This window comes from Rhineura floridana, chromosome 4 (assembly GCF_030035675.1).
Source record: "Rhineura floridana isolate rRhiFlo1 chromosome 4, rRhiFlo1.hap2, whole genome shotgun sequence".
Lineage (NCBI taxonomy): Eukaryota > Metazoa > Chordata > Lepidosauria > Squamata > Rhineuridae > Rhineura > Rhineura floridana.
In genome coordinates this window covers 97,729,814-97,743,927 of record NC_084483.1, presented here as the reverse complement: position 1 = coordinate 97,743,927, position 14,114 = coordinate 97,729,814, and the positions used below count along the sequence as shown (strand labels likewise).

General features: G+C 39.3%; 1 protein-coding gene and 1 non-coding gene across 2 annotated transcripts in view; one reads left to right on the top strand and one right to left on the bottom strand.

Moving 5' to 3' along the window:
* The window catches only part of NKAIN2 (sodium/potassium transporting ATPase interacting 2), an 848,791-nt gene that overhangs the window by 84,630 nt on the left and 750,047 nt on the right, over nt 1-14,114 (bottom strand). The window lies entirely within an intron of this gene.
* LOC133384764 (5S ribosomal RNA) lies at nt 3,187-3,305 on the top strand. Its single transcript, XR_009762693.1, has one exon. It is a non-coding gene; the product is annotated as a 5S ribosomal RNA (ribosomal RNA).

Sequence of the window (14,114 nt, the reverse complement as noted above, 5' to 3'; positions counted from 1 at the left end):
CTTTTCTTTGTCATCCATTATTTTGCCATCCTCATTGAGTAGCTTTACCACCATTTCTTTTCTCTGTTTTTTACTATGGAGATACCTGAATAAAGCTTTTTGTTGCATTTGGCATTTCTTGCTAATCTCAGCTCATTCTCTGCTTTAGTCTTTCTGACACAACAAGGATCTTCAACAAGGGCAGATGTTACCATTTTGGGGTGGATAAAATGGAAATCACTTAACCTTTGCTAGTGTTTTGTGAGCAATCAGCCTGAAAACTGGCAACATAATAGGCCCTGGTTAAGGGGGCAATACGAAACTTGAAATGAATAATACAAGTGTGAGCTTACATAAGGGAGAAGCAGGCTTAGCTAAGTAAGAAAAAAGTACCAGGCCTAGAAGGGGAGGGGATAAAGGTTTTTTAAAAATACTAATAATATTGGATAGCAAAAAATCAACATCACAGATAAATCTGTGGATAAAACTTGGAAAAAGCAAAGTAAAACTGGAGAAAAATTGGAAATGAATAACAAACAAACACATACATGCAGCAGTTGTGGAGGGGGGAAATTTGCACATAAAAAGAAGAGAAAAACAGAATGAAAAACAAATAAAATGGATATTGTTGGAAAACAGAAAGGGATTAGAAAACAAAGGAACAAATCACATGAAAAGCCCTATAACTGAGCTGGGGGCAGGCGAAGTGGAATGGCTCTATACTGAGCTCTCAGAAAGCTTGCAAATTAGAAACAAGCTAATACAAATGGGGTGGGGGGGTTAAAGAAAAATAGTGGAATGAAAATAAATTGGTTGAAGTATTGCTTGCTAGGAAACAGAAAGTGATTGGGAAGGACAACTAATAATCCACCGCTGTTGTAAATGCCCAGGTTTCGGGACTTCCCAGGAGGATCACTCCGCCTGTGCTTGCCTCTAGACGAGCTCTCGTCTCAGAGGAAGCTTTTTCAGTTTTAAAACCAGTCAGAAGAGTTTTTTTGACTGGGAAATTTTTCTCCCAGGCAAGGGAGAAACTTAGAGATTACCCACAGAAGTTCCGTGGTGTTTGTTGGACTGGAATTCATTGGAATCGCCTATGAAGGAAGGTAGCCAACAGCGTCGGACGGAGCCAGGGATTACAAACAGGCTCTAACTGATTAAACGAGACGTTTTTTTTTCTTCAAAGAAAAACGGAAATTAACAGGCAAGCATCCTCCTGTCTATTATCATCATTTTGTTATCGTTACTGCAAAAGAGATTTGTCAAAGAGTCAGCAACAAAGAAGCCCTGGCTGAGTTATAACTTTCTCTTTTACATACGGAATTAAGGAGGAAGAAAATCGAAATAGCCTATCTTTGTTTTTTATTGCAAAAAGCTGGCATGGAATTGAGCATTTTAAAGATATAAACGGATGAGAGGCATCTGATTTGAAGAGAAAATTTGCTTTATCTGATATTTGAGTATTATATGTCTGGGACTATTTTTTCTGGTCTACTTTTTTTTTTTGGTGAATCTGCTTATTCCTTATGCCACTAATCATTTGGACGCTGTGAACTAAATTTGTTTTGGACATATAAGAGATAAGGCAGTTCGTGCTGTCTAGAGGGTGATGTCATCTGGCTGGAAGATTAACTCATTTGTGACTGGAAAAGAAATAAACTGTTCTTTGCTTGAGAATAGTGACTATATTGGAATTGAAGGGGTTTTGTTCTTTTGGTTTTAAGAATGACAATCAAGAAGGTGGCTGAGACCCTGGATGTTCAGGAAGGGGTTCTCTCTCTAAATATGTTTCAGAAAATAATGAATGAGATTAAGCTAACGAAACAAGAGCTGGGACAGAACAGACAAGAGATGAAAATTGGATTTGGCAAAATGAGACAGGAGCTGAAAGAAATTCAGGATTCTATAACTGGACAAGAAAAAGAAGATGAAAGAAAGATCAAAGGGAAGGTTCAAGCCCTGGAGATTGGAATAGATTTATCAAATATGGACCTGGAAAAAGATTTGGATTATATGGTTGTGATGGATCCTAAAGACAAATATTACTGTTTGGAATTCAGCGCTGCCCCTGAAGGAATTGGTGAAGAGATTAGAGATAAAGATATCAACGACTCGAAAAAATTCCTGGATTGGAAGGATTTGATGGAACTTGAAAGTTTATAGAATAAATTCCAGATATGTGACAATGGAAAAACTCTCAAGAGATGTGTTAGTGCATTCTGTAAAAAAGAGGAACAGAGATACAACGTTACAACAACATTTCAGTAATACATTCAGAATTGATGGCAAGAAAATATTTGTGATGAAAGAAATCCCTATCAGACTCTTATTATATGACTATGGCAGCAAGACCAAGATTATTGGGTGTGTAAAGATGGAAGATGGAATCAATACTGATAATGGGAGAATGGGAGAAGAGCTATTGAAATTACTGGACTTAGTAGACCTGAAGAGATGGATTAATTGACATGTCTATTTGGAGAAAAATTGATGGATATATATCTCAAGGATTAGAAACTTCTCTTTGACTTTTTGTGGAAAGAATAAAATGATGTTAATGAGATTTGATACCAATTAAGATAACCACTGGAGGAAGGTGATTGTATAATTTTATTAAGAGACAGGTTTGTCATATATTATAGACTTATAGCTAATCTATGACAAATCGGAAGTCAATAGTTTTTATTGTAACAGTTATTAATTTGTTTTGTTTGTTTTGTTTTGTTTTTGAAAATTTGAATAAAAATTAATGATAAAAAATAAAAAATAAAAAAGTAAATGCCCAGGTTTCTACACAAAACTTGTAGAATAACAACTCCATAAAAAACAAACACTTGTTATTTACTTCAACATCCCTTCCCCTAATCAATGCCTTAGGAAAATGATTCACTCTGATTTAAATCCTAGACCTGTCCATAAAATGAAAGCTCTGCCCCTCCCCCTCTCCATTCCTCCCTGTTCAAACTCAGTGCGTTTCCGTAGTCAGCGTGTTTTTTTTAATGCAGAAATTGCTTTATTTTAAATGGCACAATGCAGTGTTTTGGTTTGTTTGTTTGTTTGGACACCTGTCAATAGAATAACTTGGGACTGTAGGGAGTCCCTGATAAGACTTGAGAGACTTTGTTAATGGCTCGATTTGATTGGGGCATTTGAAAACCTCACCAGAAGCACTCCTATTTGCCATGCAATTTGGACTGCATACAGAACCAATGCTATGGCCGTACTACCCTGAACACCCCTGATCTCATCTGATCTCGGAAGCTAAGTGGGGTCAGGCCTGGTTAGTACTTGGATGGGAGACCGCCTGGGAATACCGGGTGCCGTAGGCTTAGTGGAAGGCAATGGTAAACCACCTGTTATCACTATATCCTGAATCTCATTTGCTTTCTCAACATTATCCTTTCAAATGGATCTAGGCAGCTTGGAGATTAAAGGCACCACATGAATACAACTGAGTGAAAATTCCCATGTACTCACACCTGTAACCCTATGCATTTTGTTTGAAAACTCATGAGAATGATCAGTGGTGCTTCAGCTTTACATCAAACTTCTTGTAGTTCTAAACACATTTCAGGTAGTACAGTACTAAAATCACCCTCAGTCTCCTGCATTTATTTGCTGATATTGCAATTTTAAGATTGTGCTGTTAGGCTGTCATCTACAGTATTTTGAGAAATGTAGCCGATACATAATTTAGAAGCCAGTAGAATTTTGACTTCCACACTATTGATGCCATTCTGAAAATGGCATCAAGGTCGGGTTCTTCAGCTAGTTGAGCTTGAAAGAGCACTATTATCGACAATACAATGATAATATGTTCATGTTATGTCCATAATATTCCTAAATCATGTCCATTGGTCTGTTCAGAACACAGTTGAACTGGAATGTAATTAATTTTATGTAATTTTATACTACAGCTGGTATAGCACAGTGGGGAAGAGAGCCTGGCTGGGAGTCCAGAGTCTGTGAGTTCAAATCCCTGCTCGTGTCTCATGGGTGTCAAGGGCCAGCTAAAGATCACCCCCACAGCGAGTGGCTCAGGGGTTACATGCCCTGCCACCTGTGCAGCCGTGGGCAAGCTACATAGTCCCAAGGAGCCCAGTTGCCTCTCAGCTGGCAGTTGCAGACAAGGAAAGGGCTGGCTTATGCAGCTGTGGCAAGCTGAGCAGGCCTTAGCCAGCTGCGGAAGACTAGCCTCAGAGGGAGGCAATGGTAAACCCCTTCTGAATACCGCTTACCATGAAAACCCTATTCATAGGATAGCCATAAGTCGGGATCGACTTTTAGGCAGTCCATTTCCATTTTCCAATTTTATACTGATCCTATGCTTCCTGTGCTAGCTAATATGCATTTCAGAAGACATATACCAGCCAATGCAACAAGGTACAAAAATGTGGTGTTACATTTGGCATGGCAGGCATGGTTCTTTGACATTACAGGCAGTTGCATTAATACAATTACTGGCTTTGGATATTAGTAGGCCTTAATATGTGCCAAGGATGGTCATATCTCTGTCCTGGTATCTATACTGAATGGCAGGGTGCAACCCTTAATGCATTTTGTGTGCCACTGAAACACTAAAGAGTCTTCACAAATAAGATGGGCCCATTAAATGGTTCTTTCCTGCAAGATTATTCCATTATCCCAGGGTTTGATGCTGATTACTTTCATTACAGTTAAAAAAACTTCTCTTGGAGATATTTTTAATGAAGAGAAATGCATTAGAGTCTATAAAGTGACTTTTATTGGCAGGAAACTGTCTTCTTACATGTTCTTTAAAAACTCCCCCCCCTAAAAATCTTAAATTATCCATTTTTTTGCCAGGTTTTAAGGCTGTAATTGATCAGAGAATGGTATTTGCAGATAGTCTGGGATTCTCATGCATCTTTTAAAAATTAAGCACTGGGTATTAATTCTATTGAAGTCAATGGACTACATGTTTACCTGAAGGTTACTTGCCTTGCATAATTCCACAAAGATTCCTGAGTCTAAACAAATTAAATGGACTTATATGTTGTTAAATAACTGGAATGAAATAGCACAAACTTGTTTTACTAGGTGATAGAGCTGGTTTATACACAGGGATGGCAACCACAACACATATTCAATTTCAGACTGTTGACTGTTAGCTGTAATACAGATGCAATTGTTTTCTTTATAGTGCCATCATCATGATTCAGTTTATATTATAGTACCAGCAATCCTGTTTTAAATTCTAATATTTAATTATCAGTAAATTAATAAACAATTTCTCAGTTCTTAATATATAACATTGTCTCCTTGGGCTGCTTTCCTATTTCTTCTCTTTAATTGGGAAATATTTTGAGAACAAACAATGAAATTTAAGAATGTTATCCTTGTGAAAATCTGTCCCCGGCCATTTCCTTGTTAATGGGTTGATATGGCAAAATCACAGACTGTAAAGATGCAGGATGGCCAGCACAACACCTGATGCTTTTGACTGAATGAGAGTTGGCTGAGCCAAAAAGTCCTTAGTCCAAATATTTCCTTGGCTCAAACCCACTTGGTGGTCTGTCTTTTCTCCTCGGCCCGATATCTACAACACGGTGGTAACAAACTGCTCCCCCTCATAGGGATGTTGTAAGGCAGGCTGCAAAGCTCGTAATATGCCAATCTAAAGGATACCTGCAACTATCTCTATATCATGGCCTACCAAGTAATTGACAACCCTTTGCTTTTACAGTCTAAATCAGGCAGGAAAGAAAGGGGGTTTCCTGGGCACTTTGTGAGCGGCCATCTATGGCAGTGAGCTGCATTTGGCTTGGAGTGTCACACATTTGGGCTGGCCTATTTTAAGAATTACTGAGTTAATTCTTGTGAAATGTTTTGAACACCCTCATGCATGATGGTGGTGGTGATGATGATGATTCTGCTTATAAGTGAATCTGGTCACTTATAGTCAGAAAAGCAACTGATATATGATCTGTCAATATAAACCATGTTGATCCAAACGATGACCAACCTGGCATAGAAACAATTAAATCTGATTATCATAAATCCTTTCCAGTAATGATGGTAAAATTTATTCCACTATGAACCCAAATCTCTATGGGGCCAGCATGTGTCCTACTGTGCCAGGTGTTTGATATGTCTGATCCAATTTTCCTCTATTGTAAAACAGCTATCATTGGTTTAAGTGTTGATGTGATTAGTTGATTTGCTTCCTTGCTTGGCAGCTGTGTTCACAGGCTGTTGTCCAGCTTTATTTCCTCCTAAACCATTTCCCCTAGCAACAAAAATTGCACTATTATTAGATAAATGTAAGTATAACAGTGTTATTGTGATTTTACGTTCCTACCATTCGCGTGCTTTACAGTTCTGGCAATTTGAATGACAGGAGAAACTATAGCTGGGTGGTTAAAAATAAGCTTTCCATAGGTCATGATTTGAACTACATCTGAACTGCAGTAGATGTTCTTGTTTGGCATCACTTTCACCAATGAGATGGAGACAGAAGACCGTTTATAGCTGGACTGAGTAATTATTGACCTCTGCCTTAACAAAAGGAAAAGAGAGAAAGTAACCTTGTATTAGGGGGAACAGGAGACAGTCTGGGTGTTGATAGATATGTTTAAGCCGTCAACTGATGAAATAGTGAAAAAGGATTTACAGAAAGTTACAAGATAGAATATTGTCCAGTGATTATCTTAGGATGAATCTCAGTCAAATGTATTGTTCTGAAAGCAAAGAGGACACTGATTAGACTCAAGATAAAAGAGATTTATATTCATAGGGCAGGGTTGAGGAACCTATGGCCCTCCAGATGTTGGCCATTTCCAGATGACCTGCTTAATGAGCATGCAACAGGATTTGTTTGCACAGAGATTAGATGACATTTTGTCAAGCAGGTATTATCCCATACTTTCCAGTGTATTTTCCTAATGCTTTCCTTATTGCAAAAAGTCTGAACTTTCGGGCAAGTGGGTTTATTTTCCAAGACCTCCAAATCACATTTAATTGCACAGCCTGAATTTCCTGCTATGTGACCGAATCACACCTGAAAGCAGTGATAGCCCGGAAGCACCCGTTATTAGATTCCAACCGCCATAATCCATGATCATTGGCCGTGCTTCCTGGTGCTGATGGGAATGGAGTCCAACAGCATCTGGAGGGCCACAGGTTTATTTTTCTATTACAAGATTTTTGTCTTCACCAAAATGGGCACAGGGTAGTTTACAAAAAAATTAAGTAATATAAAACAAAGTACATAATAAGCACAAACATAAAACTTTGTCATAAATTACATAAAGACACACCTAGAGTGTCATAAAATGACTTAATATCAGCCTCTAAAAGCTTAACAAACAAGGGTGAGTTTTTACCTGGCATTTAAAACAATTTAAAGTTGTGGCTTTTGGTGTATTAAGATAGCCCCATGGTTGCCTTGAGTTGGCAATGTGGAGTTGTTATTATTAATTACATTTATATCTCACCATTCGTCTTAGTAGGAGCCAAGGGCGGCAAACAAAAACACTAAAAACAGTATAAAACATCATGAAAACAGACATTAAAATATATTAAAAGATCTTTAAAATCATATTTTTTAAAAATCTTAAAAATATCTTTTTAAAAAAAGCTTTAAAAACATATTTAAAAGCAATTCCAACACAGACTGGGATAAGGTCTCTACTTAAGAGGCTTATTGAAAGAGGAAGGTGGGAGCCGAAAAGATAACAGAGATGGCATCTGTCTAATATTTAAGGGGATGGAATTCCAAAGGGTAGGTTCCACTACACTAAAGATCCGCTTCCTAAGTTATGTGGGATGGACCTCCTGATAAGATGCTATCTGCAGGAGGCCCTCACCAGCAGAGCGCAGTGATCAACCGTGTATATAAGGGATACGATGGTCTTTCAGGTATCCTGGTCCCAAGCTGTATAGGGATTTGTACACCAAAACCAGAAGCTTTAACTTAGCCCAGTAGTTAATAGGCAGTTGACCTGGGCATGAATACTGAAGCTTCCCCAACCCCTTCATGGAGGGATTCTCCAGCATCACCTCTGAGACAACTCTGCCAGTTCAGTCACGGAGGCCATTGAGCAGTGGGGTGAAGGGTACACCAACAGCATCCCTATTCAGTCTCTTAGCCCCAACACCAAGAACAGATCCTCAAATCTAGTCACAGGACAGATCAGCTTCCTTGTGAGGATAGTGGTAGTTTTACGGATGAAAATAAGTGCTTCCCACCGCTCCAGCATGGACTGGAGCTACACTGAATTTCGTGGAGGGGGTGAGTAACCTGGAGAGCAAAGGTGTTCCCATCTCTGCTGCAGGGGATCATGTATCTCCTAAGGATATTTTGGATAGTTAAATTGTCAGCAGAGGCTTCTTCCATGTTCGCTCATCATCTAAAGTGGCCACAGGACCTTTGCAGTGATTGCCCCAGGCTATAGAATACCATCCCAAGTCCTCTTCCCTTTTGACATTCCAACATATCACATATACAATTTTGGAAAGCATTTGGAAATAATTGCTAGTATCTGCTGCTTTCTATATATTTAATTTAGCTGCTACTATTTATTGTTTTATTTTCATTTTGAATTATTTTCATTTTGTTAATGTTATGAGTTGTATAATGATTTTGTTTTGAAAAATATTCTAATATATAATAAGGGCACAAAACATTAACATTTATAGGAACTATAGTTGTGAAAACTTAGGTTTGCATATAGATAAGATTATGTTTACATCCCAACACTTAAGTAGTTCAGTCTAGGATAGGCACGAATCTCAGGGTAGCTCAGCATATGTATATGCATATATGTAAGTCCTCCCTCTGCAGTCCTGAATTTGTTTATACAATCATGATTAACAGATTATTTTCTCCCACTCTGTTCAGGCAAATTCAGTTTTGGATCATTTACAGGTCATTATGTACAGGCCAATCTGTATCAGGGCCATATCCAGGAATTTTATCCTAACAGGGCCCATGAAATAATTATGGGGCACAACACAATGCACACGGGACCATGAGACATTGCATGGTTATATGGGCATTGAAATAAGCCTGTGTGTGAAGTGCCTTGCATTGTGGCTAGTATGTGTGGTACATGTTAAAGAGAGAGAAATATAAAGAGAGAAATATAAAGACCTCTCAGCTACATCTATAGTTAAAAAGCTGAGCATATGCCCCACCACCACTACCCCAAGAGAAACTTCCACAGAATCCCCCCCGTGAAAGAGGCATAAAAAAAGCACTGTCTCTTTCACTAGGAGTGAAGAACTTTGGGAAAACAAGGGGCAAGGTTTGGCACAGCACTACTGAAACTACTTCCTAAAGATGACTAGCAGGTGCAGTATGTGAGGAGGAGTGCCACCACACATCTGGCCTACCAGCAGTGGAGTCACTACTGCTTACTAGGAGGTAGAGGGACAAGGTATCAGGGAGGCTGGTGCTGTATGGGGGTATTGCCAAAAGTGCTGAGTTTGTTCCTCCAGTGGGACTGTACAGCACTGACTTCCCTGCCACCTATCCCTACTAGTAAGTGGAAGCAACTCTGTTGCCCAGATGCCACACATGGATGGCACCACCTCTCCTCAAAGACCACTGCTGGTTACTAGGACTGCAGTGCAGCAACCAATAATCTGAGTGGATTACAATAGCACCTGAAAAAATGGTTTATGAGATTTGCGGAGCAGGTGGAGGGAAAGCAGACTAGTACAATTTGTCACTAATTTGCAAAGCTTTCTTAAAGACATGCATTTTATGCCTTGCTTTAGTTATTCTTGGCTTATCATTCAAAATTATACATCCTCTTTTTTACTATGAGAAAATCTTATAACAAGTCATTTTAAAATCAGCTGTAGCACTTGCCTCTGTGACTTCTTGCCATAGCAGAATACATAAGGCAAGAGAAGTATATTAAACTGAAACAAAAGAAAGGCACTCTCTGTGGCTCACTTGATATCTGCCTGGTTCCATGGTTCACTAACTTCTACCAACGCAGCGAAAAACTTAATCACAAAAGGGGTTTATGCCATTTTCAGAGCTACAAATGAAAAGTAATTGAGTTCATATGCTGTAGCAATGCAAATAAAAAAACACAACATCTCTTTTAATTGTAGCTAGCAGGCTAGGCTTGAGCTAAAGAGAAGAGAATGAAAATACAATAAATCTTAAAGCTGGAATTTGGATATATGACCAGTTCCCTGCCTGTTAAAAAGTCTGGTCATACACATTTAAAAAAGTAATTTAATTTAAACAAAATCAGTCTGAGCTGTGAATCCGAGATCTTAATTTGAAGTGGTTATTTCCCAGATCCTCTTAACTGAACCTTTGACACTAAGTGCAACTTGACTTACTCATAAAATGAACTTGGTCTCCCCCCCGTGTCACTTTCCTCACATTGTCACTAAAAACTAGTAAAATGTAGTTGTGATTCACTTCCACAGAATTTGTAATTTAGGAGAAAAAGTTCCAAATGGTTTCCAGTGGATGTTAACCAGTAAAAAGATTGCTTATATGCTTTGGGAGAACCTAATTTCTTCCTAGACTTTTTTCATAAAGAATAAACTTGAAAACATGCCTTCCCTTTTCTTTCTCATCTGCTTTACCATTAATCAGTAGTACCAAATACGCTAATTATTCTGAAAGATTCTGAAAAAGCCATTAAATAAACATAAAGGAATTAAAATGCAGTATCTCTTTTTAATTGCTTAATGGAGATAAAAGAGGAAGAAATATTACCGTGTTGAAACATTTAGTGGAATTTGTAATGCATACTATCTTTATTATGCGTGGCGTATTCAGAAAGGCATGAATATATGTTTAACCTTCAGCCTGACTTCTGGAGTCCATTTGGATCCCCAGGTGCACTTTTCATTGTGTAATTTACACATAGGTAGACATGCAGTGGTATCCTTCTAGGACATTGTCACAAACTGTCACCCATACAATGTACCCCCAAATTTCAGCCAGTTACCACTTACTGTTTCCTTCTGGAAACAAAAACAAAAAAAAACCACTGGGGCCCAAAAATACCTGAGAAGCCCTGGGTGCAAATTTATGCCTTTTATTGTTTAATTTACACATGAGTAGGCCTACAGGGTTGTCCTTCTAGGCCAATGTCACAAACTGTCACCCGTACAACGTCCCCAAATTTCAGCCAGTTATTACTTACCATTTACCTTCTGGAAGCGAAAATACTGGAGACCAAAAATACCCCAGTTTACTCAATATGCATGGAGAAGGAGCCAATGTATACTTTTTAGAAAAATTCTACCTCCCCTGAATAAATGTTATTTTGCCCAGGGTGCTTTGCTAGTGTCAAGCACACTTGTGGTGACAAAAAAAAAGGGGAGGGATCTTTGGGGTACAAAGTGACCCCATCCTTCCACTGATTCGGGTCCAAATACACCCCCAAGTTAGACATGTGTGATTTTTTTAACAGTCAGGATGAAGGTTAAAAGGCTGGTGGCTAATCTGTAGTTTAATTTAGTGATACATATATATGCATATATATATGCACTATATGAACAATTGAGTTATTATACCTTACTCATGGTGGACTAGTATGTATGTGTAAGCCTAATAGATGCCTCATGTGTCTTAATCCATTGATGATGACATCATAATATGCAAACATCCTAATGAGAAATGAGGCTCAAATATACTAATAACCCAATAAAAAGCTGTTGGGCAATATGAATCTACCACTGGGCTAGAGCAATGTCACAAACTATGCTCCAGTCCAGAGTTTTGCATAGGCTCCAATGAACACACAAATCCCTGTGTTAATACAGATAATTGATTCAACACAGACAACCAACGTGTACTGCACTGATCAGGCATTGACTTTCATCCACCTCCAGCTCTAAAGAAGACAGGAAATCTGTAGTCAGCCTACACAGAAACATTCAAGAGACAAACTTGCAAGCAAAACAAGAATAGAAACTTGGAGCTAATATGATGTATTTAAGTCAGCCTCTGACCCAATATTTATCATCACATTAGTTTGTGATGAGGGCCAGACAAACATTCATGTTATGAAACAATTGTGAGCAATCACCACTGCATGTACTTTCACCATATTCCTTCTTACTCTTTGTGTCACGTAGAATGAATGTTTCCAGAAATTAACTGATCTCAATCTGAGGAAAACTAGTGATTTAATCAATTTGGTAATGGAAATACTGTATGTGAGCGAACAGAAATTCAGCCCCAGAGTTTCATGATGGAGAGTTAGCCATGTGGTTGCCCATAAGAAGGTTAATATTCATACATGCAGAGCTAAGGCTTCAGTGTCACATTATTCTATTTATTTTTAAAACTGATATTTTCTGGAAAAGCGAATACTTTCTTTGGTCTTTCTTAGGACGTAACATACACAATTGCAGGTTAGACGGACAGACAGACTGGCAGATCATTCCAAGCCTTTTGAAATCCTTTCTGACACACAGCTTAGAAACATGCAAGAAGAAACAATTCAAACATTTTGAGGGGGCTTTGAAGGAAGCAGCCCTCTTGGATACCTAACAAAATGTGTGTGCTTTCAGCCTAATTCACTTTCATCACTTTGGCTACAGCTAAATTTGAATGGCTCTCTGGGCCTTATCAAGAAAGGAAAGGAAGACCAACTGACTGTCACTCTCTCTGTATAAAGAGATACAAACTTGTCAAATGCTAGATCAGGTAAGATCTCCCTGATGAGCTTACTGTATCAGAGTTAGGGGGAAAAATTCACTCAACCCCCCATTTTCACAGAGCAAAGGCAAAGGTTTTCTTTTGCTGTCTTGTTTTATGGCAGCATCTGACATACGGTTCTGGTGTTGCTCAATTACGCATTTCTCTTCCACGTCGCTTAGCTTTTTTCATTTCTTTGCCATCTGTAGGCTTTTAGCTCAAATTATGCTTTATTCATCTTTCCACAATCTCTTGTATTGTTAATTTTTATCTTGAGGGCTTCGCGGTGTGTGTGTTTATGCTATTATTTGTACAACACGAATATTTAAACAGTTCAAATCCAAGCTATACAGTAGCTATGGCTTGTTTCTAATGGCAGATAGTAATAATAATAATAATAATAATAATAAATTTAATTTTTGTGTCGCCTATCTGGCTGAAGCCACTCTAGGCGACGTACATATTGAAATTCAACAGTACAATATAAATACATAATAAAATACAGTGCAGTCAACAATAATCATTTTTAAAAGCAGCAATACAGAACAATTTAGGGCCATCAATAGACAATTTTAAAACAATCATAGAGAAATTAGCCCACCCCAGGGATCCCAAAGGCCTGTCCAAAGAGCCATGTTTTTAAGGCTCGACGAAATGTATCCAGGGAAGGGGCGTGGCGAAGATCGAACGGGAGGGAGTTCCATAGAGTGGGGGCCGCCACTGAAAATGCCCTCTCTCTAGTCCCCACCAACCTAGCTGTTTTCGTTGGTGGGATGGAGAGAAGGCCCTGTGTGGCTGATCTAGTCGGGCGGCTTAATTGGTGGTACTGGAGGTGCTCCTTCAGGTAAACTGGACCGAGACTGTATAAGGATTTAAAGGTTAACATCAACACCTTGAATTGGGCCCGGAAAACAACTGGAAGCCAATGTAGATGAAATAACACCAGCGTGATGTGATCATGGCGGCGGCTGTTTGTAAGCAAACGCGCCGCCGCATTCTGCACCAGTTGTAGTTTCCGGACCGTTTTCAAGGGTAACCCCACGTAGAGCGCATTGCAGTAGTCTAATCGAGAGGTGACCAGGGCATGTACTACCAGTGGGAGCTGATGAATAGGGAGTTAGGGTTGCAACCTCTGTATGAGGTGTAGTTGATACCAAGCTGCCCGGCTCACTGCCGAAATCTGAGCCTCCATGGACAGCTTGGAATCAAGAACAACCCCGAGGCTGCGGACCTGATCCTTCAGGGGTAGTCTCACCCCATTAAGATTTAGGTCAACAACATCCAACCTTCCCCTGTCACCCACAAGTAGCACCTCGGTCTTATCAGGATTGAGCTTCAGCCTGTTCCTTCCCATCCACCCACTCACGGATTCCAGGGACTTGGACAAGGTCTCTGCAGCCAACTCCGGTGAGGATTTAAAGGAGAGATAGAGCTGCGTGTCATCAGCATATTGGTGACACCGCAGCCCAAAACTCCTGATGATGGCTCCCAGCGG